This window comes from Phalacrocorax carbo, chromosome 13 (assembly GCF_963921805.1).
Source record: "Phalacrocorax carbo chromosome 13, bPhaCar2.1, whole genome shotgun sequence".
Lineage (NCBI taxonomy): Eukaryota > Metazoa > Chordata > Aves > Suliformes > Phalacrocoracidae > Phalacrocorax > Phalacrocorax carbo.
Window position 1 is genome coordinate 17,355,040 of NC_087525.1, and position 27,401 is coordinate 17,382,440.

The window sequence follows — 27,401 nt, forward strand, 5'->3', positions numbered from 1 at the left end:
CTGGTAGCAAGCAACTCAATTCCACTGAAGTCAATGAGCCATGCCAGCTTACACCAGCTGTGGAACTGACCCTCCTGCCTTTTATACAGCCCTTTATAAAAGATAACGCTGCTTTTCTCATGCAAGTGGCAATCCCAGTTGTCACATTTTCCTCCTAGTCCGTAGGCACCCTTAAGCGTCCTCTGCTAATTTTCAGCCCAGTACTTATCAAAGCTGCTCTCACAGACACAGACACGATTCACAGAGTGAACCGCCAAGTGACAGCAGAAGTACCATCACCCCCTTTTCCTTCCCTCGGCCATTACATGCACATTTTGAAGAGCAGGTTCCTCAGGGCAGAGCACGTCCTGTTTTGCCTCTATGATTCCACCCCCAGATATGACACTGACTGTATCAGATATCCAACCAACTGGAATCAACTATACACACAACTGTAACATAACCCGTGCTACCGATATTAGTTTTCCCCGTCCATCTTCTCTAATCTATTTGATTATTTCATTCCCCCTTAGCTCCCACCCTGTTGCTTCATTTTCTACACCTTCTTTGCGTGCTTAGGGCCACTACTTACAAGACACTAAACCCAAACCGTTTTAATTACAAAAGACCGCGGGGCTACCAGATCTAGACATACCTTGGTGGCTAACAGAGCGGACGAAAGCTTTACTATATTAATGGAAAAACGCTTAACCAAATCGATAAATTGGTACAAAACACTTATTAGGAGACTGAAATGTTATCTAACACTGGGTAATTTTCAGGCCATAAAGGAAATACTGCATCACCCAAGGAAATGCATACCTTTTGCAAGTAAGAGGTTGGCTCAGTGGAATTCATTTTCTGAATTCACTAGACCACAACATAGAACAATTAGGGTTGAGGATATACTTAAATAATTTACTCAGTTACTTTGTCAGTATTTAACACTATAACGAGATGAGCAAAAGCATACATCTAACACCTTCGACCTTTGCTATTCATTTTCTGAAAAGTGGAAAAAACTTCACAAGTCTTAAATTGTTTAGATTTCATCTTTTCAGTACCTAAAATATGTCTGCAAATGTGTTTCTCATTTATACATTATGGAAAAACTCTATGGAGTTATTTACAGTAGTATTGATACACTGACAAAATTAATATCAAAAGCACGCAAAGGTACAATTTAAGCTTTACTACTATATATACACAAGTGTAGACGCAGACACGTTTCCCTTTCTGAATCTCGCAGACCTTGGCTAAAGTACAGTTGCTAGGAAAAACAAACTGTTTTAAATTTATTAGCTGGCTACAGAGTTTAAATTTAGTTCACACCAAATAATTGTGCAAGTGAACATAGGCCCCTTTCTGGGGAAAGGAAAGTCTTAGATCATTTAAGACCCAATTCCGCCCCCAAGGCAAATAGAAAAACTTCTATCGGCTCCAGACCTTAAATGACCTTCAGATCAGGTTTAGCAGATGAATGCTGGGAATACAATATTTTTGCAAAGCTGAACAGTCCCAGCAGAGCAGGCTTAATCCCTTCTGGAATACCACCGATGACTTTGGTTTTCTAATTTCGCCTCCAATGTCACAGACCAATTATATGCACAAGGTAAGTATTAGCACCGAAACAGCCACAACTTTTTTGCCTTATTTGAAAATGCCACATTCCGTAGTTCTGAGTTTGGAGGTCAGGTAAGGATTGCCGACAACATGTTGAGGGCAGCTGCGTCCCTTTTAAAATATACTTATTCTAGTTGCTGGTCAGTGGCACTTGCCCTCATTCAGATTTACCATGGATTTTGTACATATGTTTAAGAACATGAAGGAAGACAGTCAAAGAGCATAGAGCTTGCTGCAGAGCAGAGGAGTAAAGGGAAGGGTTTTCCTTAACTTCAGTGGATGAAGACTTCAGATAACAACACCTAGGTGTATGCTAGGCAATTAAAGTGACATCTGCATTCAATATAAATCTTCATTATCATTCAGGGCAGAACAAAAAACCCGGAGCAAGCACCAAAGCAAGCAAACAAACTGAACCTCGAACTTAACTGCTTAAACATTTGTGAGAAAACTAAAAGCACTTCAGGGCAGTGGCTCCCTTTTTGTCCAGTGTCAATACAGCTTCTAGGACAGCAAGGTTCCGCTTTGTGACCAAGTCTTTCAAACACTGCTGCATCGAGCGACAACGGCACAAATTCAGCTTAAATTAAATTACTTATAAAACTTGAGTTATCACTTATGGTTTTTAGCATTCACTCAATTCTGACAGCAACAGAATTCTTCTATAACGTCTTCCATCTGAGCAGAGCATATCAAAGTTGTTTGCAACGAGAAATTACTTTTTAAAATGTGGGTGGGAAAAAAATTCAATTGTTACAATGGACAGCAAAGTATCCCATCTCAGTAAAGCCCTACTAGAGGGAAAACATTACTGTAAACGCATCAGAGCTAAAAGCATGGCAGTAACTGATTCATAAAATAACAGTTCTGCTGAATCAATACATATTCATCACACAACCTTATATAGCAAATTCCAGGCAACTTATTTCTACCTTCCAGTTTCGAAAATATTTCCGTGCAAAATGATTAGCCAGGTAGTATTAGTAAAATCGCAGACTTATTGCTAATACAAGCTATTAGCATCACATCAGCATTGTTCCATCTGTATCAGCTGACCTGGCCGTACCGACTCAATGGCTAACCGCCCCTCGTGAGAGAGAAACCAAGGCCGGTAAAAACCCCTATAAAAACAAACACTTACCTTAGAGAGAGTCTCAACAGCACAGTAGAGCAGCAATCAAACAGTGCTCCTTACATGCGAGACACACGCGAGGGACCAGCCTAAGAGGTGAAGCAAGGCAGGGGAATCCCCTGCTGTTCCTCCAGTACTTGAAGATAAACATGAGTTGTTCATCCAGCAGCTTTCACAACAAATTCATCCATTCCTGTGTTGAAAATACAAGAAAAAATATTGAGGAAGCTAAAAAGAGCTCTACTATAATATCCCTCCCCTCACCCCCTCCAGATAGCCAAACCCACTCACAACATCCACAATCTATTCATTTAGTAGCACTGAAGTTATTTAGCAACTCACAGAAGAACATGTAAAAATTTAATTACATGTATTTTTAAATCCCACTTCTAGTAAAACTAGAATAACTATGCTTCGCTCCAGCATAAAGCACTTTATGAGGTACCATAAAGCAACCCTACCATGCACAGACAATGCTTTGCTCCTCAGTACTGAGCAAAACACTCAGTTAATCCCCCTCACTGCTTTTATAGTCTGGTGATCAGTGCAACAGCTGAATGCCACCACCAGATCAGCCCAGGTGTCCTCATTAGCACCTTCATTCGCTTTGGCTATGGGTTGTGTGCTGATTGCCTGGGCACTGAAGGGATGGCAACAACACCTAGCTGCCATTGCCCATCAGCGGGGGGCCGCTGGGAGACTGGAAGGACAACCGGAGTTCAGGGGATGCCGCAGAACCACAACAGAGGGTGGGTGGTCAGGGGTGCAGTTGGCCAGGCACCCCGTTTCTACCAAGATACCTGGTGCAAAGTTAGTTGTGGTAATTGAGAAGTGAAAACGCTCATCTCTCCGTGAGAGTTTGTGGGTCCCGAGCCCAGCACATCTGTCAGGTACCTAAGTTGGAAGCAGCAACCTGAGAGATCAGAGCACAGAGGTGCTGGAGGAGGGCATGTGGGAAGAGAACTGCAGCGCAGGTTTGGGGAGGTGAAGACCTGTGGTGACAAGCCAAAAAACTACACGCACGTTACGCATCTGCTTTGACAAATAGAGAGACCTGAAAATAGATTGTCTGAATATTGTGTAGTAGGTCTATGACTGGAGAGCTACAAGACTGTAGCAGGGGCAACGAGGTTAGCATCAGGGATAATTATAGGCCCAACAGCGAGACCATCATAATCTACAGACGTTTTTGAGGCACTATGTTTTGTTAGACCAGTTTAATACAGTAGGTGTAAGGGCAGCAGGCTTTTGAGCATACAGACTATGTTTGATGGCAGAAAGGACATAAAAATCAGTAGCGGGGGAAACCTGGCTTCGTGGCATTTTAGCGACGATGCAGAAGACTTTGGAGAAATACATTTCTTATTACACAATATAAACCAGCTCTCCCAAGCGAGGTCATAACTGATCAAGGGACACCCAGAGCTTCTCTTTCCACTTAGCAACTAGGAAATTAACTGTACTTTAGACTATTTATTGTGTACTATAAAGCTACCCAAACCAAAACCACTAAGCGTATTTTAGATGCTGTATAAAAATTAGCGCCCCGGGATGTGTGTGTGGGAAATCACCAGTACTTAAAGTTAGTAATTGAAATTATTAATAATAGTGAAAATAATATATCAATTCTCCAAGCAAGCCATCATCATGTTTAATAATTGATTGTAATTTCCTGTAATAAATACTAATGAATTCATTTAATAAGCAACGCAGCTTTATATGTTTATTCACTTTCCTAAGAAATATTTATGTTTGTGTTATGTCAACAATGCAATACACTAAAGTAATTTATAAATATTTATTATTACTTTCAACACTTCTTAATAAAAAGCAGTCATTTCACATAAATACCAAAGCAATCTTCAGAGCACGTCTGTGTCCCCAGCCAGCACTCGGGCTGGCTCGTGAGCCCGTTTACCACCTGTGAGCCTGCCCGCTGACACCGCGCCAGCCAGACGAGCGCTCCAGGGAGCAGGCAGAGCAGGCCTGCCGGGACTTTGCCCTGACCTGGGATTTGCCAGCATCAGGTCTATCTCCAGAGCCCGACACTTCCCCTGGGAAGAGATTCAGTCACTCCTCAGAGGGAAAAGCATCCCTCCAGCCCAAAGACACCGAGGTAAGCAGCTGCGAATACCCTCTCCCACCCACCTCTGTACAGTTTCCTACCTTTCTTGAAGTCTGTCCATTTACTTCTACTGCACCGTCTTCTAAGACAGCATTCCTCTTCCTCCGGTAACTCTGCTAGGACTGCAAATATTTATGACAGCTTTTTCTACTCAGCTGTTTGATTCATCTGTGAAGGTTATTAGGCCCTACATTAACCTCTTTTTGTGCCACGTGGGATGTGTATCCCCGCTGCACTTGCATTCCCGATGGGGAGCGTCCCTTGGCAAGAGCGGCAGCAACAACCAGGGCAGTGCCCTCTGCGGCGCTCCAGGAACGCGACTGCAGGTGGCTCCTGCAGGGCGAGGGGACACAAACCTCCTGCCCACCCTGGGCTCACAGCTAACGGTGAGACCAGCTGTTAGCTGTTCCACTGCGCACGCTGCAAGGAAGACATTGCCCCAGATAAGAAACATGAACCTGCAACCCCTGACCGTAGGATCGGTGTGCTAATACGGTCAGCACCATCCTGCCTAGTGCCTGGGACTCCATCGGGTCTTGTCCCTGTAGGCATAAAAGATTGCCTCTTTTACTGCCCCACAGCAAGCAGAACAGAAGGAGGAGGATTCACACCATCCTTCTAAGGTTTATGAGTGCTGGCATACCTTTTTTCATTCCTCTGAACTTGAACTCCTGGGCACATCCAGTGCCTGACTGCTTTCCCAGGCACCTCCACGGTGTTTGGCTGCAGCTAGTTGTCCTCTCATTTAAAGAGAATTATGGATCTGACTCAGAAGATCCAGCAGACACAGTGTAGGTTGCTCTAGGTCAAGGAGTAGACCTTACTTCAGCCCAAAGTACAAAAGTGAAATGAGAACTTACAAGGGCACCATTAGCCGACCTGCTCTTGATCCCCAGCAAAAAAGTCCTGGGATGGCAGTAGTTAGAGCTCTTCATCTCGAGAGCAGCGTGACAGGAGCTGGACGTTATCCTAGTGCTTCCTCTGCTGTTTTAAAAAGCAAGACAGCATGCAGAGTCACAAAATTTGCCAGCCCAAGGTGCCAGTGGGGGAACTGCAATGCTGCTGTTACCGAAGGGGGGAAGCTGTCCCCAGGGAGCTCAGACCCAGGGCAAATTTTTATATAAGCGTAAGGCTGCCGTTCTGCTCACACCTTTGCTGTAAATGTGAGTCTCTACAGTATGAGGTTCAGAGCCAGGCTCTGTCACTGACTCATCTAGCAGACACAGAGCTCCTGCGAGCTGTGCTGAGAGACAGAAACACAAGGAGTAAAGGGATTAGGTTGTATTGTAGGTCGAGAGCCAGTTTTGGTGGAGTGTTAATCTCCAAGAGTATCATTGCCAAAGTCACTTCTCAATGTAGCAGTTCAAGAGACAGCCTCTGTCTTAGGACCTGAGGCTAACCTATTTGATGTCACGCTACAAGCGGAGCAGGTGCCGGGTTCACAATGTATATTTGATGTCTAGTGTTGAAAAGCGAATTGATTGAAATGCTGTCAGGCTGCATTTTGAATGATTGCACTCCTAACGTCACCTACAGGCATCCTGATGGACATTCTGCCATACACAGAATACAGTAGGCTGGAAATCATCATTTGCAAATCATCACCTTCGAAAGTACGACTACAAGCTAACAAAAAAAAAAAAGAATTGGAAACATGTTGAAGAAACATTAACCCGAGGAAGCGAGCAAATCAGAAACACCAAATATTTAGGCTTATGGATTTTTCATTACGGGAATTTTCAACCTACTGTCTATTTCTTTTGAGGTGTTGCATTTCAAAACCTGTATTTTGTTCGATAATATACTTCTACCACAGGAAATCTAATCAGGTTGTCTTCTAAGTTTTTACTGCTATTCATCAGTATGGCGCTTTGGGGTTTTGTTCATTTACAAAAGTAGTTTTACAAAATCTGTCACCATGTATGAACATGACAAAATTAGTAGAAGAACACTGGCATGTCTTTGGAAGGATATGGGGATTTAGCTAGATAATTGTCATTGAGATTAATGAGAACTTAGTGTTTAAATTCAATAGTTGTTCATATAAATCAGTTCTGACCTGTATTTTCTTGCCCCTGACACCAACCTGCATCAGAGTTTATTAACATTCATATCACAGGATAGAAATAAGCAAGACTTCCATATTTCCAGTGGCCGCTCTTCTCCATAAAAGTAAAATTCTGCAATTAAATTTACATCAATCTGGAGATTAATTTTAGCAACGTGGTAAAACCATTGGCTAATAAGTGCTCTCAGAACCAACGCCCCAGAAAGAGGAAGGAGCAGAACTAAGGAAATGTCAGTATTTCACCACAGCCATCTGCCACTATCAGCCTAAGTTAGCTAGTCGCCAACAATGCTGAAACCTTTCTGCAAGTATTCTTCTGTCAAATTTTCTGAGAAATTTGGTAGGAATATACTGTGAGTATTTGCTTCTAAAAAACTATAACAACAGAAAGTGGGATATAGGCTAGATATTCAACTGTTTCATTTAGAAATACTGTTTTTTTTTCAGATACCAGTGTACTTTTATACATCCCCAAAGAAATCATGCTCTCCTTGAGGATTACAGAACACAGCACCTCATCGAGAAGAACATTTCCACTTCTATATAAATTTGCCACTGCATCAGGGAAACTCTACCTGTTCTACTAACAAATGGGGACAGAGAGGCTGTTTTGAATCTGCACAAAAATCACAAAGCAGGTTGAAGAGTTCCGTGCCTAAATAAAACAGAGTACATATTGAAGCAGGAACTGCTTATACAGGTGCAAAATCAAGTGGGGTCTGTAATGGACTTGTCCCCAGCCCCTTGAAAACCCATGCTCATGTGCCTGAGAAGGCTTCAACTTTGGTACAAGAGCCCTGAGCAGAGTCGTACCATGTGTAGCAGTGAGATGTTCAAGGAGATCCTGTTTTTCCTGAGCAGGGAACAGGGGACAGGGCCAGACCTTGACTGAAGGAAGGCTGGCTGGGAGCTTTCCTGCTGTGTTGCACACTTATTGATCCTGAATCCTATAAAAGGGAGTAGCAAGACCAGGGCTTCTCCAAGGACAGAAGAGGCTGGAAAATGAGGGTAACCTGAGTTCAGCCCCACATTGTCTGGAGGGGAGTGGCCTGGCGGTTGTGATGGCCATTGACAGTCCCAGACAAGGCGAGAAAAACAGTCAAGCGCAGGATCCTTCCAGGGAGCCCAGCCAGGAGAGGAGGCTGGGAATGGGTCTGTGACACAGGTCTAAGGTGCACTCAGGACAGGAGACAAAGCTACCTTGCAGGGCAGGTCTGGAGTCCACCCGAGTCAGCAAGCCAGAGCAGCAGATGGGTGGCACAGGGGCACCTATAACCTGGCTTCGGGGACAGCTGGGTGCCCAAGACTGAGCTGAAATGGGGCTCCTGGACCTGCAGGAAAGGGTCCCAGGTGAGCCTCACCAAAGCCATTAAGGCCAAATAGAGCCCTGTCACAACCCAACCTATACTTTGGAAGGAGATGGGAGTCTAAAGCCCTGTTTAAGCAAGAAATGCTGCTGCTTACTGAAGTCCTAGGTTTTACCTTTCAATGAAAACATACACCCACTCTTACGCTGAAAGGCTGGCCTCTGGCCAACAAAAGATCAGGTGTTTCTTCAGCACCCGGTATCACCTCCCACATAGGCATGCGTGGGGCAAAAAAAGTTCTGCCCAAAGGGTGATAGGTAGTCTTTTCTCTTACTTGCCTGCTGGGCAAACTGCAAAATGCAGTTTAATGAAGCAAAGTTTAAATACATAAATACTTATGTAAGAAATACACAAAAAAATACACCCACATTTACTTTTTGTTGTTCCTCTTCCTAACTTAAACCCTAAACCATTAGCTCCTATTAAAAATTGGGTAAAAGCCTTTCATGAGTAAATGGTAGGCTCATGAGTTTGTGTGTCAGTTTGAACGTAAACAAAATTCATGGCTTCTAAAGGAATCTTTCAATATTTAGAAATTAGCCGGCTGCCTGATTACCGAGAATTTGTGTGCACATTCTCTTCTTTCACTGACCTGCTCTTTCAACATCAGGAACGGTAACACTCTGGGAACTGTTTACCCAAGATCAGCGTGGTTCAAGTGTTACTTAGGATCTCAGTTCGGATTTCTCAGTTTTTAAATGTTTAGTCCTTGGGGGGAAGTGAAAATGACAGCAGGAAGAACCTGGAGGTACTAAGTACTGCTGAAGTTGGCACTTGATGACAGGAGGGAATGAACACACCAGGCACTACATTTTATGATACAGCAAACAGGGAAGTTTGTATTAGATTGTATCAACTCTTGCTGTGCCTTTAGCACATCTGAAAGGAAAGAAACAAACTGATGAAAGTTACAGGGTACAAAAGTGAGACGATTGCATGGAGGATGGGAAGTTGGGAATATGTGTAAAATGGAAATAATAATTTGGAGGGGGGAAAGGGAGGAAAGACTTGTCACACCTCTCACGAGAGCTATTGTAAGCAACGATTTTGCAGTTCAGATGAGAAGGAGCAAGCTCCTCCCTCCCTCGCCCCCAGTCCCCCCCGAGGGAGCCACTTTGCCCAGGGGGGAATGGCTTTGGCATCTGACGATCTGAGCCTTGGGTCAGAAGGATCAATAGAGTCATTTTCTCGGAAGTAAGGCAGGCACCCTAGAAGGGGAGGGTGTAAAGGCCATCTTTGGATGGCCTAGGATTTTAGATGGGCATCCACCACACGAGTAAGTGATCCTCTTATGAGAAGTGCTAGAAGCCACGGATTCTCATTTTCAGAAAGTTAACGTCAGGTAGATCCAGAGCGGTGCGACTTGTGTCAGCATCCTGATTTGAAACACGAGTATGAACACCCCAGCTCTCAGCACTCATGGAGAGTTTGGACACATGGAAACTGGCAAATATCTTGCGGCCCTGCTTTAGGGAGCCTTCCAAACCTGTACAGATGTTCCATCTGGTTGAGGTCCTGCCCTCCTGGGCAGTGCAGATTGCAGACCTTTATTTCCTGTTCCCATCGCTTGCCATCAGTCAAAGTTCCAGCAGGGTAGTAATGCACTGCAGAACAGGCAGGCTGTAATACACTCTTTCACAGAATCCCAGCTGGCGGGGGCTGGAAGGGCCCTCTGGAGCTCACCCCGTCCCACCCCTGCGTGAGCAGGCACCCCCAGAGCAGGGGCACAGGGACGCGTCCAGGCGGGGGGTGAATGTCTCCAGGGAAGGGACCCCACAGCCTCTCTGGGCAGCCTCTGCCCCTGCTCCGGCACCCGCACAGGGAAGGGGTTTGTCCTCATGTTCAGGTGGAACCTCCCGTGTTCCAGCTTGTGCCCGTGGCCCCTTGGCCTGGCGTTGGGCACCGCTGAAAAGGGCCCGGCCCATCCCCCTGACACCCACCCTTCAGATATTTATAGGCATTGATGAGATCCCCCCTCAGCCTTCCCTTCTCCAGGCTGAACAAACCGAGGTCTCTCAGCCTTTCCTCACAAGGGAGATGCTCCAGCCCCTGACCACCTCCATAGCTCTCTGCTGGCCTCTCTCCAGAAGTTCCCTGTCTTGCTTAAACTGGGGGGCCCAGAACTGGCCGCAGCCCCCCAGATGTGGCCTCACTGGGGCAGAGCAGAGGGGGAGGAGAACCTCCCTCGCCCTGCTGGCCACACTCCTTTCCATGCCCCCCAGGACACCGTTGGCCTTCTTGGCCCCAAGGGCCCGGTGCTGGCTCAGGGTCACCTCGCTGCCCCCCAGCACCCCCAGGGCCTCTCAGCAGAGCCGCTCTCCAGCAGGTCCCCCCCAGCCTGTGCTGGTGCGGGGGGCTGTTCCTCCCCAGGGGCAGGACCCTGCACTGGCTCTTGCTGAATCCCATGAGGTTCCCCTGGGCCCAGCTCTCCGGCCTGGCCAGCCCTCGCTGAACAGCAGCGCAGCCTCTTCCAGGAAGACACGTGCTTTCTGAGACTCGCGTATCGCTATAGCATAGCCAGCCAGCCTTCCCTGTGTTTGGAAACAAGTTGGCTTAGTAAGGATTCAACAACAGAGGGTTTGCTCTCCCTTTCAGGTGTTTTCCTCAGCGGATGGAAGCCCTCTCCCCAAGCTGCAGTTATTCTGGGGAAATGCTGCCAGGGGAAGAGCAATGCCTGCCTTTCCTGTGTTACTTTCACAATAAAACTGTAAAGCTGTGACACTCTGAGCAAGCCACGAATTCCACAGGCCATACTGTAAACACCGCAGGAATTCAAGGTCCTTGACATTTCACGGAAAGCAAAACCGTGAGACTGAGGAAAACAAGCTAAAGGCTAAGTTAAGATATGTCTACCAGCTCCTAAGAAAGATCAGCTCAAATAAGGAACTGCAATCGCAATTTCCTGCTTGATTGTCACTTTCTTCCAGTGAAGAAATAGTCTGCTACTGGCCCTTGTCAGGAACAAATTACTTTCCCTTCACCGCCAACTCAGCTCCACACGCCCTGCGCAGAAGAGAAGCAACACTGCAAAAAGCCGGTTTTCCCCAGAGGATATGAACTCCACAGACTGGTAATCCGCACAGATCATTTTTGAGGGGTAACTTACCCCTCTCTCCTGCTCTCATAAACGCAGGGCAAGTGGGAGTTTTGTCCTAAATGAATTGAAAAAAATATTGCCATGCAACTTTTTGCGTAAGAATTCTCACCAATGAAAATGAAAATTTTTAATCCCTTGAGAGCAAGCTTTAAGGAGGGCTAAGACAGAGCCTAAATCCAACCATAACAGAAATGCGGTGAAAGCATCTCGGTATTTTAGCTTGTGTTCTTGGACAGATCCAATCAGTACAAATACAAAAAAATTTTTTTTGTGATTAAAATTAATTACAAAGAAAAAAATGTTCTGAGGCGTACTAATGTAAGGCTTCCCATTTGTTCGCTTTTAGTGTGGGCAACATACACTGAGAAAAACATAGACATTCTGTGCAGGACTTCCTCACCTTGGCCTTCCAAAACATGTTATGTGTAAGAGAAAGGGAAAATTGTCACCAAAGAGGGTCCAAAGCGCAGGGTGCTCACACCGGAGGCCTTTTGGAGTTTACTCTGTGGCGCAGTTCAAAAGCCTTTGTTCAGCAGCTAACATCAATGGTGGCTTCGCTGAGGAAGGCACGTCCTTCAGAGTTCGGGACTTTAACCTTAAGAAATAGTTTTTAAAAACCGAGAATAAAATAAGTAAAGCAACGATTTAGGCTTTAAATGCATTCTGTTATAAAAAAGACTTTCCTCTTCAAATGCAAATACCCTAGTTACTCAGGTCGGAGGCGTACTTTGGTGCCTTGCTTTTCTTTACCAGGATTTGTGCAGCCCCAATGAACGTTTCCAACTTTACTGCATCTATTACGCTTTAGCAAGTCCAGATTTGGACAACTGTTGCCTGCTTACTCAAGTTTCTGGACTTGTTCTCTCCTAGGGAGAGTAACTCGATCCATGCATCCTGTTGATTCTTTCAATGTCTAAATTTAGCACCGTGCACGCACGCTTCCTCTACCTGGTGGCGTGCTCCCCGACAGAGCCGGGGCAGGCGCTCACGCACACACTGGGTGCAACAAAGGCCCAACTGTTGCTTTCTTGACAGGAGAAACCAGAGATTTCTACCTTTTTATGTACCAGGGAGAGATAGATCCCACCCCGCTCGCACATTCAGCACACATGACAAGTATTATTTTGTTCGGCTAAATACTGAAAATGATAACACGGTTTGCGAGCACAAGTGGTGGCATCCATCCTAACACATGATTACCAGTAGCCGTGACTCTGACAAGTCCAGGCGTGGTAGAAATTACCCGGTGGTCACAGGACTGCACAGTTGGAAAGGTTAAAGAGAATCCCCCAGCCTCTCATTCCTCTGCTCCTCCGCTCTTCCGTTCTCGCGAGGGTCTCTCGGGACACCCCTGCTAGAAAAACGCTTGTCAGAAAGCGGAAGGCAATCCAATGGGAAACATCAGCGAACCTGTGTTTACTTTATTTAGAAATGACACCCCATCCCTGTCCCCCGGGGCAAAACTTCTTTTCTAGACATGACCTCAGAGATGTGCTACACGCACCCCGCACAATTTATCACCATGCTGCCTATAATTAGGTTTGTTAACATACAGCCTAGTGCAGTCTTGTTGACTGGGAACTTAATCAAGTTACTATTGAGTTCTTGTATGGATTGCTTCGGGTGACTGTTTTACTTGTAGAATTATAGCTGCAACCAACGTGAGGAAATTAGCTCTGGACACAAGTTTTTTACTTTTTTCCCCCTACATGTGAAAATATTTAGCAAACAGTGACAATGATGGAAAACAGTAGGAAACAAAATGTTCTACATTAGTATAAAACATGAAAAATGCAGCAAGGACCCTCAGTGGTACAACATGTGTTATGCTGGCTGGCAGTCCATTAGGCTTGATAGACATTTCACTTACCTAAGTCAAATATAACAGTCTAGTATTCATTAATATAAGAAGGGGGTTGTGGAATCAAGCCTACCATCTGGTTAGAACGACAGAATAATCTACAACTCATGATTAGGTCTAAGGAGTGGAATTTCACTTTAATCTTTTTCATTGCTCGAAATTTCCATCTGCGCAGTACGGCACATCATTTTTCTTCAAGACAAATGTGCTGTTTTTCATGTTCCAAAATTAGATCAGAAGAAAACGATTAATCATGTCATGGCCTGGGAAAGGAAACAAAGCCCTGATATTTCTCTCTCTCTCTCTCTCTCCCCCCCCCTCCCTCTCACTACCTCTGGCTGTTTGCAAGGTCCTTTCTTTCCCTGCCTCGATTTTCATCACAACTTTCAGAGATTCACACTGTGGTGGGCTAGAAACACTCAGAAAACAGGAATCTGAAATAAAGACGTGGCTTTGATTTGCATAGCCGTTCCTTTTTTTCCCCCTCACATCTCCCCCACCCCCAGTTCGCCACTTCATCTTTTCCTCCTCTCTCTCTCCACCCCCTACCATGTGCCCCCGGCACAGGACGACAGATGGTGACCTGTTTGCATGTGACACCGTAACTGAATCTAAACTCAAGGAAACAAGTCACCGGGCTGCAAATTAGTGAGACCACACAACTGTCAGGTGGCAGTCCCCTTTGACAGTTGTAGGCCATTATAGGAACATTGATGTTTTCGCAGTGTGACAAAAAGGAATCCTTTTTGCAGCAGACCTGTCTGTCAGCTGGCTCTCAAGTCATAACAAATCCCTGGCACTCAGCTGAGGCTGAACATTCGCAGCGTCAGGAGGATGATAAATGACCTGCAGGGCTTTGAAGTGCCTTGGCAGTTCAGATGGGTCCGCAGTGCTGACAGAGAAATATACACAACAGCGTAACCAATAATGAGAACATTAAACATTCCTGCTTTGTGACAGGCTGACAGAAAAACCCAGCCTCACATCAATCATCTTTGGAGATATAACCTTGACAATTAGCCCCCTCTCTGATACTCAGAGTAACCTCCCCCCCCTCCTTTTTTTTTTTTTTTTTTTTTCTTTTGCCTGGCTTATCTTCCATGATCTTTTTTCTGGTATGGCAGAAAAGGAAAAAACAGAAGGAGAAAAAAAAAAAAAAGCCCACATCAAAAAGGATCTCTTCCTCTTCCTCCATGCAAAAATAAAATATGCCAGGACAAAGTTTATTTGATGGACTTCCACCTATTTCCCTTTAGGAGAAAGGAATATATTTTTTGCCCTATCTACCAAAGCATCTGTCACTACAAATACTCCTAGCAGAATTTTGTTTACATTTTATGCTTATTTTGTTCCTTAGGTTTTTTGTTCTTTCCCCAACTCTTGCATTGATATCAGTGCACTCTGTTGTCAAGCATCATTTCCACTTGTAAGAGTGAGATGATTAAGCATGCGACTGTCCCCTTGTTACTGTGTTCCAGGATCATTCAATAAACCAGATAGAATCTCAGCTTCTTCCCATACCCTTGTGTTTTCTTCTTTTTTGTATGTGCCTGGGCGCTGGTTTGCCATTTTAAAATCTTTTTACAGGGCAAAAATAATCTTCAAAGGACAAATGAAAGGTGCAGCTAATCTTCCTGAAAACTAAACACGTAAACACCTCTCTGGAATCATTCTCACTGAAGAGCTGGGATGCATCCTGTTCTCCAGGGCGCTCTCTCTGCTCATGGGGAGTTTCTCTTGCTTCACCCAGCTCGGGCTCAGCAGAAATTCCTCCTGATGCGCACAACCGACTTCTTGCCATGGCTCTCCTGACGGCTGAGGGGTTCAGGCGCTGGGGTCAACGGGAGTGGCCTGTGCTCTGCGAGAGGCTAATTAGCTGCCGGGCACTTTCTGCACGCCTTCCTGGTGGCCTCGAGTCTCCCAAGTCACTAGTTCAACCCCACACAGAGGTTTCAAAGGAGCCTAAGCACCCTTACGAAACACCCTCAATCATAAGTGAGGTTCAAAATGGTGTTTGATGCAGAGGTTTTAATCTGGAGGAATGCCTAAAATGTAAAAAAAAAACCTTTTATCATTGAAATTAGCAGCAAGTCCTCTAAGGTGCGCTGTGCTCGGGTCTCTGTCTCCCAGTTCCCGAAGGGAGTTTGTTTTGCTTATGCAATGACAAACATGCACTCTTGCTCTCATCGAGTACAGCACAGCTCAAATACTTTGATGTGAAGTTCGGGTAGTGAAACAGATTTACACACAACCAAACACTTGTAAATTAAAAAAAGCTGGGTTTCTAACCCTGAAGTAAAGCCTGTCCCCAAGGCCCATTTTCCTGCGCATACTTTAGGGTCCCTCTGCAATGCTGCTGTAGTGGAAAGAAGATGAAAAGGATAAAAAACCCCAAGGCCTTCAACCTTCAATACAGTTACAGAAGAGCCAGCTACAGACCCAGATGACGCTGCTGAAATAATATATTCCAGAGTCTGTCAGCCGAGTCCTGCTGCTGTCAAAGTATGTCCTGTGCACGTGGCCACAGCTGTTGGCTTCACTATTAGAAGAGGTCAGCGTGAAGGAGAAAAGAAAGGTATTAGAAGGATGAGCAAGACTAAGTGGCAAAAACTGTTCAGCGTCTGCATGGCCTCATTTGTACTCTGATTATATTGTTCTGGTAAAAAGAGACCACGCAGTGCCCGTTTCGTCAAGCGGCAATGGAAGACTGGCCTCGGCAGGACTGCGAGGAGCCACTTCACTCTCAGGTAAATACTTTTAAGAGACCAGGCTGACTACGTTGTAAATAGAAAACTTCTCTTTGTCCCCATTACACCTGCCTAGTGGCTACGGACCAACTGTCTCACAGCACACTGAAAACGTACTGCGTTACCACACTGCATACCCTGCCTGGAGGGACTGGAGCCGGACGTCGGGATCGCCGAGTCCTGCTCAGGCTTTGGAAAGCCCAGATGCGGCAGTGCTCGCCCGGTGCGGGCTGACGCTCCAGCAGAGCCAGGCAGTGAAGGGCTGTGCATTCAACAGCAAGAGCGTCCTCTCTCTTTCCTCTAGGTCCGAGACCGGTTTCTCGTGACAAAGGGACATCATTCAAACTTTGGCTTCTCTGCTGAGAGAATGAAAAGTTAATTCACACCATTGATTTCCCAGAGACGGATACCTTAACTCATTAAACCTACTGCTCTGCTTGTTATGAGTCTGTCTCACAGCCAGAAGACCTTTTCTCATCATGATGGCTGGTACAAAGGGAAAGTCATGCTCGGCCCGCATGCTCTGCGTGACCTCTCACGTGCTTGATTTCAGTCTTATTTCACATGCCTTCAAAGAAGTGGCCATACCCCACTTCTTGAGTTCCAGTGCACATCAGTTCCACGTCTGCCAGACAGGCTAGATAATACCATCCCCTCTGCACATCGGAGCACAGAGCGGGGAGCCAGGCGTGCATGAGACACTCGCAGAGCCCCACTCCCCTCACGGCCAGGCTCTGGTCAAAGCAGGTATGATTTTCAACCCATGATCACCAAGGGCTCAGAAGGTATATCTTCCTACTTTCCTAACCTGCTCCCGTATGATGCTTTATGGTCTATCCTACAGCATCATCTGTAACCCTGTTTGGGTACTAGCTGCTGCTGATTGAATCTGTAAAGGATCTTCGTAAGATAGATGTGCAGAGCAAATGAATACTTTCCTCCCAGCAGCTCTCTTCCCTTCCACCCGCCTATCTGCAGAAGAGGACAAGCTGCTTTCAATACTTCTAAAGCGAGAAGAGGGATGAAAATCTCCCCCTTCACAACTAGCAAGGGCCAGGCAAGGAGCCCCATGCCTTTTGCCACCAATGCTACAGAGTTTATCTTGTAGGAGACCATGGCTTTAGGAGCTGATGGCTGCATTCAGATCTCACCCTAACAGGACTGTCAGTGGAAAGGGATGAAAGGCCTAGGCCATATGCTAAGATGACGATGGAAGTAGAATGTAACCATCCCCTCGCTTTCTTCTGATCGTGATGGAGGGCTGAGCAAACATCTGGCATGCCCGAAGATTTCAGAGGCCCCAGAAAGTGGACTGAGGCATAAACCACTAGTCGTCAGAAAGGCTCAGGAAAGGCAGAGTCAGGAGGAGCTGTTTGGCTCCTCTGCCAGGTCAGGCTGCCATCATTCGCGTTGTCTATTTGATGAAATCTTTAAGAATCAAATCGTGCTGGAATTATATGATACTTATCAAATCTCCTAGGCCATAATTCTCACTCTGACATTTTATTTGGCTCACAGCCTTGAGTTAATCACCACTCCCTGCCTCAGTTTCCTCACAAACAGGAATGGATGCATTCAAATTACACTCACCTGAAAGGTGCGCTGTAAAATTTAATTAAGCCCTGAAAAGCACTCTGCAATTGTGAGATGAAAAGGTGCCATTAAAGGCTTCTAGTATTATATTTCACTAAGACTCTCAGAAATATTTTGGATGGAGTTAAAGAGAGAAAATAAAAGGGGAATAAATCAAACATCGCAGAATAAATGCTGCCCGCCCCTTCTTATCTGTAACTCACAAGGCATATAGATTACATCTAAACAATCCTCTGTATGAAAAACTGTCCATACATTTGCACGCAAGATGTAAGGACAACGCTGGTTTTAAATGAAAGGGAATATACACGTTTCCTTGCACGCCCTCAGTGAAGTTAAAAGGGTTAATAAAATATAAGTTGAGATCAAAAGAAATCTGAGGTGACATTTTGGCCTTGAGGCCTTCTCTCGGCTGTGGGAAAACAGAGCAAGGCTGCTCTGCAACCTACGAGCTAAGAACAATTAGTGGTGTTTTCAGATCGCATGGTTTTTCTAGTTTAAATCTGTATAGATACGAGCATATGCAGTGAAAGCACTGTGATTTTAGTTTTTCCAGTGGAGAATTACTAACAGTGTTCAAGATGGAGACAACCTGAGAAAATTCAAAGTTATGTAATTAGAAGATTATACCCGCCCAGATCAGAACCAGATAAAACGTTAAAATCATCATTATAAAATGCACTCAGAAGGGAAGGGCTTGGTGCATGTGTGTGCAGCTGCAGTGTCATGCACACATCCTGAGGACAACTGGAGGCACTTGCCCTTTCATCTTTTGACTCAAGACCTCCCCAAGATCTATGCATTACAGCACGAAGAACCACACACTCTATCAAACATTGTTATTTACATAACACATGGCAGGGAGTGGTTATGGAATAAATCAATACTTTGTGATATTTGTTACAAGCCACATGGCACAGCTGAGCATTTCTAAGGCCTTACCCAAGGTCTGGCTTAAAGGGAGCTCGTTACAGCTATATTAAAAGTGCCTAATAAGTGAGGTTCCCAGAGACCTGCACTGAGCCTTTTTTTTTTTTCTTTTTTTTCCACTGGACTGTAGCCTCGGGAGCGCAGGGATTTCATTTACAGACGAGCTCCTATTCTGACCCTCTCCAACACGGACTCTTTTTCTGTGTAAACTACAAGCTGATCTCCTTTTCCCTCTGACCCTCTCCCAACAGAACCGATTCCTAAGCATAGCTGTGATTACAGCTGTGGACAATTGCTCTAGATTCAGTGAAATACCTCTTAAAAACAAATAAAAGGCATTTGTTCTTATTCTGCCTGTTCAGCCCCCGCTTGGAGATGCGGTGTGGCTACGCAGGAGGACAGCGACAGCCTTCCCTTGGGTCCCAAGGGAGGTTTACGTGACAGTGGAACTTCCAGAGGACCACAAAGGTGTAGGTACCCATCCCTCTTTATTGAGTATATGAGGAGCCTAGACACTTAGCTTCCACACACGGGCTAGACGCTTGTAGTTCGACTCTGTGAGTGCTGAATACCCTTAACCAAAAGCTTTGGGCATCACGACAAGCTCTTGTACACGCAGGGCCATTTTGATTTAAGTACTATCATCTGACCATCGCTTTCCTGTGGTCTTGGAAATTAGACTTCGGCTTAAAAACACGGTCAGGGAACCCACCTAACCTTTCCAGTTCCGTTATGCCAAAGCGTATTCACTAAAATCTCCAGTTTGGTGAAGACTGTGTTTTAGAACAGTAACGATGCTTAAAATACGATGTTATCGGTTCCGAGCGATGGAGCAGCTGAACCCACGATGACACTCAATAAGCTGCAAATTTGCTGGGACAAAGCCCACGCTTTCACTTTGTGTTTGCTCAGCACCCAGCACCTGGTTCATGATTAGGCCTAATAAAGTATCTAAAATACAAAGCAACAGTAATTGAGAAATAGGATCCATTACACTGGGGATATAGCTATTAAATAACAACCTAAAAGCCACTAAATAAAAATTCCTCTCAGAATGCAAGAAACAACTTGCGTTGTGTGAAAAGAAAAAGGGTAAACATTATATCTCAATATGTTCTTTCTCCTGTAGTAAGGATGTAGGCAATCACAGAAGGTAAGGAAGAGCAAGCAATTCATGAAGACACATCAGCCCAGTAAGGGATCTCCACTGAAGTCAAACAAATACAGGAAAAAATAACCTGCAAGAACCATGAGGTGGCATAAAGCAGTAACAGAGGTTGCACAAGGAACTTGCCAAACTTCTACTAAACTGCCAAACAGCTACATTTAAAAAAAGAAGAAAATCTATGTACGATACATTACATGTTAGTAAATCATTTAATGAAAGTCACCTGAAATATTCAGCTATGTTTGTTCAGATGCTAGCATAAAACTGGGTCTAAAAACTTTAAAAATTCAGAATTTTCTTTATTCTAATGCTCAGAGTTCATACATTAGTCATCTGCTGCCTCAGCTACATCAACATCTCTTTTTAGTTTTGGTCTCACAGCTTTCTCACTGCCTTTGTTTCAATGGCCATTTCAAATATCTTTTTCTCTTTTCATGTTCTTCCTTCTCAGCTCCTCAGTTTCCACTTACTGCAAATCAAGTTTAGAGCACCACAAAGCACTGCCCTTGGCCCTCTTTCTTTACTACTTCTTTCACTGTTCCTGCTCCTTAGAAGAAATATCAGGCTTGTTTGGACTATCTGAGTCTTTGCCTCCTACTGCAGTCTTCATGTTTTCACCTGTGACACGAATATGTTTGTGACAGCTTTGCATTCACTTCGGTAGAGGTTTTCCCGAGAAAAACTCCCATGTTCGATTGTACAACCGTGCCCCCGCTCCCTCTTTATGCTATTTCATACCTTTGAGGTGTCTGTAGACTAGGTCCTTCTGAGCAAAGGAAGCATTAATTGACCTCAGCAAGTTCCGCCGAGTGGTCTTATGCACATCCAGAGTGCCATATACGCTAACCACACACAAACCCCCCAGAATAAATGATTTGAGGGAACTGTCCCTTGGGAAATTTGCAGAGACTGTGTTAAACTCGAGTTTTTAATATTTAAGTAATATTTTAAAACCACTGATCAGGTGATATAAAGAACTGATATAATAATTAAATTTGCAGATGATACTAAATTAGGAAGTGTTGCAAACATAAGTGAAGACAGAGAAATAACACAGCGGACCTGAGAAAGCTTAGAAATAAGAGCAGGAAACAACAACATGAAATTCATCCGGGAAACATGCAAAGGTACAGTACATCTGGGGGAAATATTTCAAAATTAAATACCAAAAGTAATCCAGTCCTGTGGTTTAAGGTGCAAACTGATTGCCACAGCTGAAATAATCCTCTCAACCCTCCTGCTCAGCAACATATAACTGGCAAGGTACATTACGAAGGGTTTTGAAAGATCAGGCATAAGTTATTTTTGGAGGCAGGATGCCTGTCTCTTACAGAAAATCCTCTGCAACGTCTATATTCAGAGAAATAGCCAGGTTCATTGAGCGCACGTTCCCACTCTTGGGCGAGCAAAATATTTGCTCACCTCCCCCCCTTTCGTGCCAACGGTTACCTCCATCCCCCTGCGCACATGCTTTCTGACAATGCAGCACAGACCTATGGCACAGTGGCAGAGGTACTAACAGGTTAGAACAAGTTGAAAAGAACAGAGGAGGGGGATGGCAGACTAGTTAGAGGGTGAATTAACTGGGCTCTTAGTATTCCCCACCTCAGAAACTGCCTCAGCTACTTTTCACTCTCAGCGGCCACAGGGACAGCTACACCAGACAAGCAGTAATGTTGTCAGAAACACAGGTACTCAGCTGATGTCAGTCAGGGTTTTTCTGCTGAGTTCAAAGAGAATTGCAAATTTAATGTGAGTTTGCAGTGGAATAGGATATTGAAATGCTTCAGTGCAGCTTAGTTTTCCATCCTCAGGCTAGCCACAGTCAGGAACTAGAGGAGAGATGAGGCTTTGTATGGCACTGGTAAAACCACAACAAATATATCACAAAGCTTTGGCCCTTGAATGCCATCAGCTCATAGAGAAGCTGGACAGAGCTGAATGAAAACCAATAACAACGAAGGATCTTGGACAGATGGACTTTGAAGAAAGTCACAGTTTTCTGTGTTACACATAAAACAAAAGACAGGGAATGTCATTAAAACAAATAAATTAACGATATCCCTATAGGAAATCAGCCTGTCTCCCTCTCTCGCTCCTTCATAGCAGAGCTTCCGCTTAGGAATTCGCTTCCTACTTCCTACAGATCTAAACAAACAGCACGTATATCCTTACACATTCCCTGCCCTGTTCTTCCTAGATAAGCAATCCAAGCAGGAATGAAACTAGAGACCGAGCCATTGGTTTCACCACCCATTCAGATCTGTTCACTGTCTAACCCCCTCCCCACCACGTGTTCAGCTGATTCAATTTATTATGAAATTCCAGAGGTGCCAATGGCTGGACAATAGTTTAAGGCGTCTTTGGAGCTGGGCTACCCCCCGTACCTCCCGTCACTGAAGCACGGTATGCTTCCACACAGGCCAAGAACAGGATTTCATAGAAATTAAATTGAGACTGAATATCTTCTCAAAAAGATTTGCTGTACCATAAAGAACAAATCATATGATTTCTCACAAGAATTTTTGAGTCAAGTTTACAGTTTGTGTCAAGTTAAGTTGACAGCTTTTACTTCTGTCTGATCAGTCTGAAGCAGGTAGTCTCCTGTGGTGCAGCAGCTATCCTTAAAAAGTCATACTGAAACACGTGAAGTGTCCATTCCCTCCTGGTCTCATGGAAATGAGTCTTCTGAGGGGATTTCTGATAGCAAATAGAAGGAAATGAAAAAGGAAAAAAATGTTTCTGAATGATCTCATTATAATGGCTGTCAGCTTGTCACACTGGAGTGGGTTGGAAGCGCCACGACGAACACGTTAATGGGACTAAAAACATGTAACGAAGAGACTGTTAACACGTAGGTGCCGGAGGGGTAAGGATGATCTCAAGTTAAGGCCAATACTTGGACCTTAAGCGATCTGTGGACTGCTCCTCACCGTGCCATGTGCTTCCTGCGCGAACCAAACAAATGGCTTTACACATACTTTAATTCCAGGCCTGTAAAGCCAGTACTTTCTCAGCCATGCCTGTTCGTGCCGCAAGCTACGTACGTGTATGGTATATCTCACAACAGGGGACAGATTTTGAACAGAGGAGAGAAGGTATTCCCGAAGCAGGTAATACTATTACAGGCAACTGGCACTGTCACACTTCATTAGGCGTCTACGTCTACAAAATCTTCTCCAACCAGAAGAGGGAGATCATCTGTGGTTTGCAATCTCTGGACCAACAATTCGTTATGAATCACTTTGGGTGGGCTGAACTTGCACTTAATCATCAAAACCTCTGCAGAGGTTATGGGCAGCACCATTATGCTTTGGCTCTCCGTGGCATGGAGGTTTTCCAGCAGTCATGAACCCCCACCCTCCACAAGCTCTTTATAGTATTTAAGAAGGTTGGGCATGAAGATGAAAATGCAATCGTGATATAATGGAGGGTGGTGCCTGATACTATCAGGGCTTTTAATATTAGTCTCATTGCTGCAGGGTCTGAGCACTTCCAGCTCAAGATGGGGGCTGGCATCATCCAACTGTCTGATAGAGAGACCTGCAGGCAAAGTTGTGGTTAGGAAACTTGAGATGAGCAGATCTTCTATCTGTATAATGAGCTAATTAAAAATTAATTTAAACATAGTCTGTATAAAGTGCTGAAGCATGTGATGTGGGGTATAATCCTATGCTGGATTTGACAACCCACAGCTGCTACTGCATATTCAGTGTTTTTGGACAAAATTATACGCTCCTCCTGCCAGACTCCAATGAGAATCTTCCCTCACTGAGCACTTCAGGACCTGACTCCAGGATGCAGACTGAAGGGTTAGTCCATGTGACTACAGGCAGACATAAGAGCTCAGATCTAGAGGTCGTTTGGCTGTGTTTGCACAACCACGATATTTCTTAGACCGAGCAATGTCCTACAAAGCGAGCACGGCTACAGCCGCTGTCAATCCCCACCATTCCTGGTTCCAGACTTTCTTCCTGCAGAGCCAGCTTGTGTGTCTCAGCACTTTTAGTATTGACGTACCCATAAATGGGATGAAAATATCTGTATTGGTAATAAGCACAAACGGTATTTGCCTGCAAGGCATGCAGGCCTCTGGGAAACGTGGAAAGCTGAAAGGCAAGCTCTGATTGCATTCCTCTGCCAATGAGTCTCAACTGGGACACAGATATATATGAGGCGTCGGGAGCTGAGAAAGCAGAAATCAGAGTGCTAGGAGTGCACTCAGGAAGCCAAGAAAGAGAAAGAGCTCCTACAATTCTCCCTCTCTGCTTGGACAACTACCTACCACAGGCTGTAATTGAGCCCTGCCCCAAATCAGGTGCTAATTATTTTACTGCAGAGGCATTGGGACTAGTGGATTCTCCAGTCTCTGCCAGGCCAAAGCTACGATACAATACTACGGCACTGCTTGCAGGACCAGCTAGAGGAAGAGATGTTCCCTTGCTTGTCTGTTTCTTAACAATGATGTTGAAATAGCCTAGACTGAACAATTACTGCAATGGACTTGTTAAAAGAAAATTCTGTTTCGGTTTGAATGAGGACAACTGGATGGTTGCCTTGGCTTGGAGACTGAAAACCACATAAACATGAGTCCAGCTATATGAAGCAAGATAGAAATAAAAGGATTGCTTCTGAATGTACTCACTCAATGTAATAATTTTTGAATCTAAAACCAACCACTATCACTGATGGTTCACTAAACATAGGCTTGTTGGTAGTTTATTTACTGTATTAGTAAACAAACATTTTCCTGCTTGCTTAATAAGCGTGTTAACCATATAGAGATATAGCCTAGAAACACAATTAGGTAAGAATTACACAAGGCCACACTTACTTTTGGGGTGTTACCAGGTACGGAATCACTAAGACTCTTGACAGGAACAGCCTCAAACAGTCTGAGCAGAATAGAACAGCAATCACGAAATAACACCCTACCCACATGAAAAAAAACCTTGCACGTTCAGGAAGCTTTCTCGCACAGCAGGAACACGTTTGGCCTTTACTCACCATCATCCTGCCAGCGTTCCCAAAGCAGGAAAGGCACAGAGGTGCCAGGATTCTCTCTGTGCTGCAGCGGAGGGAGCCCAGGGATAGTGACCCTCCTGGATTAAGAAAGAGAACCATGAACGAGAGGTAACCTATCTGGCTGAGACACACAGTATTTAATTTGTGAAAAAGCTGTCCATTATTCCCTTAAAAACTCAGCAGTAAAAAAAAAAAGATCAGCACAGTAAAAACCACGGCAAAAGACCATGCTTAATTCACTGGTTCCAGTAAGCTACTCTGTATTGCTTATGGGGTTCTCATGGGAGTTCGCAGGAAGCTAGTTGGTTCCCGTAAAAGGGCGCATCTGTACGTTTCAGCAGTCGTTCTGGCAGCATGTTACCCCCACTCTGTGCTACCTACAATCACTTCTCATAAAATTTCAAACCGAGGTCAAAATCTTTTTTCCTTTTTCCAGCGTACTTATACACACATCCAGGACAAAGACCATAATCACCAGTTACAGCTCTCTGTCCCAACAGGACGCTCCACAGAAAGGCCAGAGTTCACCTGCACAAGAGATAAGATCTCTTGTGGGCTCTTTAAGACTTCTTTATGAAACGAAGAACAAACTTCTGAAAGAGCTAAGTACCACCGGAAACCTTAGCATCTGTTGCTCTATGCACATCGTGCATCTCTTTGACCTTGCTTGCTCTGCCATAAAATGGAATAACATGTAGGTGATATTAGAGAGACGACCATAGCACCAGAACATATGCAGAACAGAATCTGTAAGAAGAGAGTGGATAAACATTCCTCCCCAGCCCTTCCGCACGTACACATGCCAAAGATTTGGTAGCCCTGACAAGAAGCTTAACATTTACCAGACGAGACCCGATTGATGCCTTCCCTGTTGGAGCTGGTAAAATTTGTAACGACTGCCTGTTACAAAAGGAAGAGAAGCACTACATTTACTGTTGAGCATAGAAACTTAAGTTAGAAAGGAAAAAAAGCTCTTAATCACAGGAAGGAAGCAATACTCTCACGTCCTGTACCTCACACTTCAGACCTCTCTTCTGCATGAATTTCCCTTATCACATATATTGATTGGTGCTTTGTACAGCCCATTCTTTAATCATTTCTCCATGAAAATAAGATTTAAAGGATGACAAAATACACACCATGCCTATTCCTTCCTGCCAATTTTATACACAGAGACATTTTAGTAAAAAAAATGTTGAAGACCTGAATTCTCTCTGTGTGAATTTTTCCACGATACTGAATAACTGTCTGTAGCTCTTTTGCAGTCCACACTGTTCAACAGGAGGCTTATCGCAACACTGTGCCACACGGAATGAGCAGGGCAAGGTTCCCAGGGCAGTTTGCTCCACTCACACTCAACAGCGGTTTTGAAAATCCACAGTTCAAGTGCTGCAAATAGTGTTTTCCCCATAGTGGGGTTTTTTTTTCCAGCTTCATCTGAAAGGGAAGAGTGAAGTTATCTCACAGCAGCTTTCTTTTTAGGCTGTGGTTAGGTACTTGGAGAGCAGTGGCATCTTGTGTAGGGTCCATGCATCAAAGGTGAGAAGTTTGAGGCAGAACTTGATCAAAGACACTTGATTTTTATATCTTTCTCAGGCTCCTCTGACGTGGCCTTTTAACAATATTTTCGAATTAAACTCCCAATTAGAAACACACCTTCAACATACCTTTTCAGACCATCCCCGTACGTGTCGGATCCAAAGCACACAACGCCAACAACAGCCTTTTAGTTTCCATTTGCAGCAGCACCACTCTGCTACATCGGGAAGGTAAACCAGTAGCGGTATTTACAGGGAAGACACTTTCAATGGACGGCGTAAACAAAATAAAGAGGTGTCTTTTTCTGTTGGATGTTTCTATACACATTAAGCATGTCTATATGCTGCTTTTTTTTTCCTCCTCACCTGCCGAAGAAGCCATGCAAGAAACCGAGGCCTAAGGAGTATATGCAGCTACAGTAAGGATGCGATTTCACAGTCAGCTTCACCTAGCTGAACTTTGAAATGCTACTGAAAGGGAGAGACCTTCCCTTCCACCGCCTCACCTGCCTCTCCCCACGCTTGTGTCAGCACGTGTGGTTGCACGCTTCAGCAGTCAGCCAGACCTGCTCGCCCGTGCAGCTGCCGGCACAGCTGGATGAGCGCAAGGACAGGGGACAGACGCGCCCTTTCACCACCTTCTCAGCAGTTCACGGCTGATACAAAGCTACACCCGGGTATCACCCCTTTTGGTGGTGGAAGGGAACAACGGATTCCGATGTCATTTGCTGCGCAACAACAAATCACATCACTGATAAAGAACAAGCATTTGGGATACCTGCCGTTATGATACCGTAGTCATTGTTAATAAAAACGGAAACAGATAAAAGTTGGACAAATGTTTGTTTCAAGAGATGGGACAATAAATGGAAAAATTAAACCAAGTGAAATGAAATTCTACGAGATGGTTTTGTGGACTGAGAACTGTGAGCCTTGAACATTCTTTTTTCATTACTTTCTCATCTTCATCTCAGCAAATACTTCTTCCAAAACTTTAATATTGGTATCATGCTAATTAGTACTACATGAAAAGCTGGGCTAGGAGGCAGATCTAAACCAAATGGTGGAAAAGGCAAGACACTAGTGGCTTCAGCAGGATTTGGATGAAGCCTTTAGTATTTGTTTCTTCCTATTATCCCTCTCCCACT

General features: G+C 44.7%; 1 long non-coding RNA gene across 1 annotated transcript in view; it reads right to left on the minus strand.

Moving 5' to 3' along the window:
• The window catches only part of LOC135315625 (uncharacterized), a 118,472-nt gene that overhangs the window by 60,549 nt on the left and 30,522 nt on the right, over window positions 1-27,401 (minus strand). The window contains exons 9-12 of the long non-coding RNA XR_010375111.1: window positions 24,698-24,792; window positions 12,635-12,742; window positions 11,871-11,986; window positions 2,744-2,927 (exon numbers count right to left, since the gene is read on the minus strand). This is a non-coding gene — a long non-coding RNA (uncharacterized LOC135315625). The remainder of the gene's footprint in view (window positions 1-2,743; window positions 2,928-11,870; window positions 11,987-12,634; window positions 12,743-24,697; window positions 24,793-27,401) is intronic.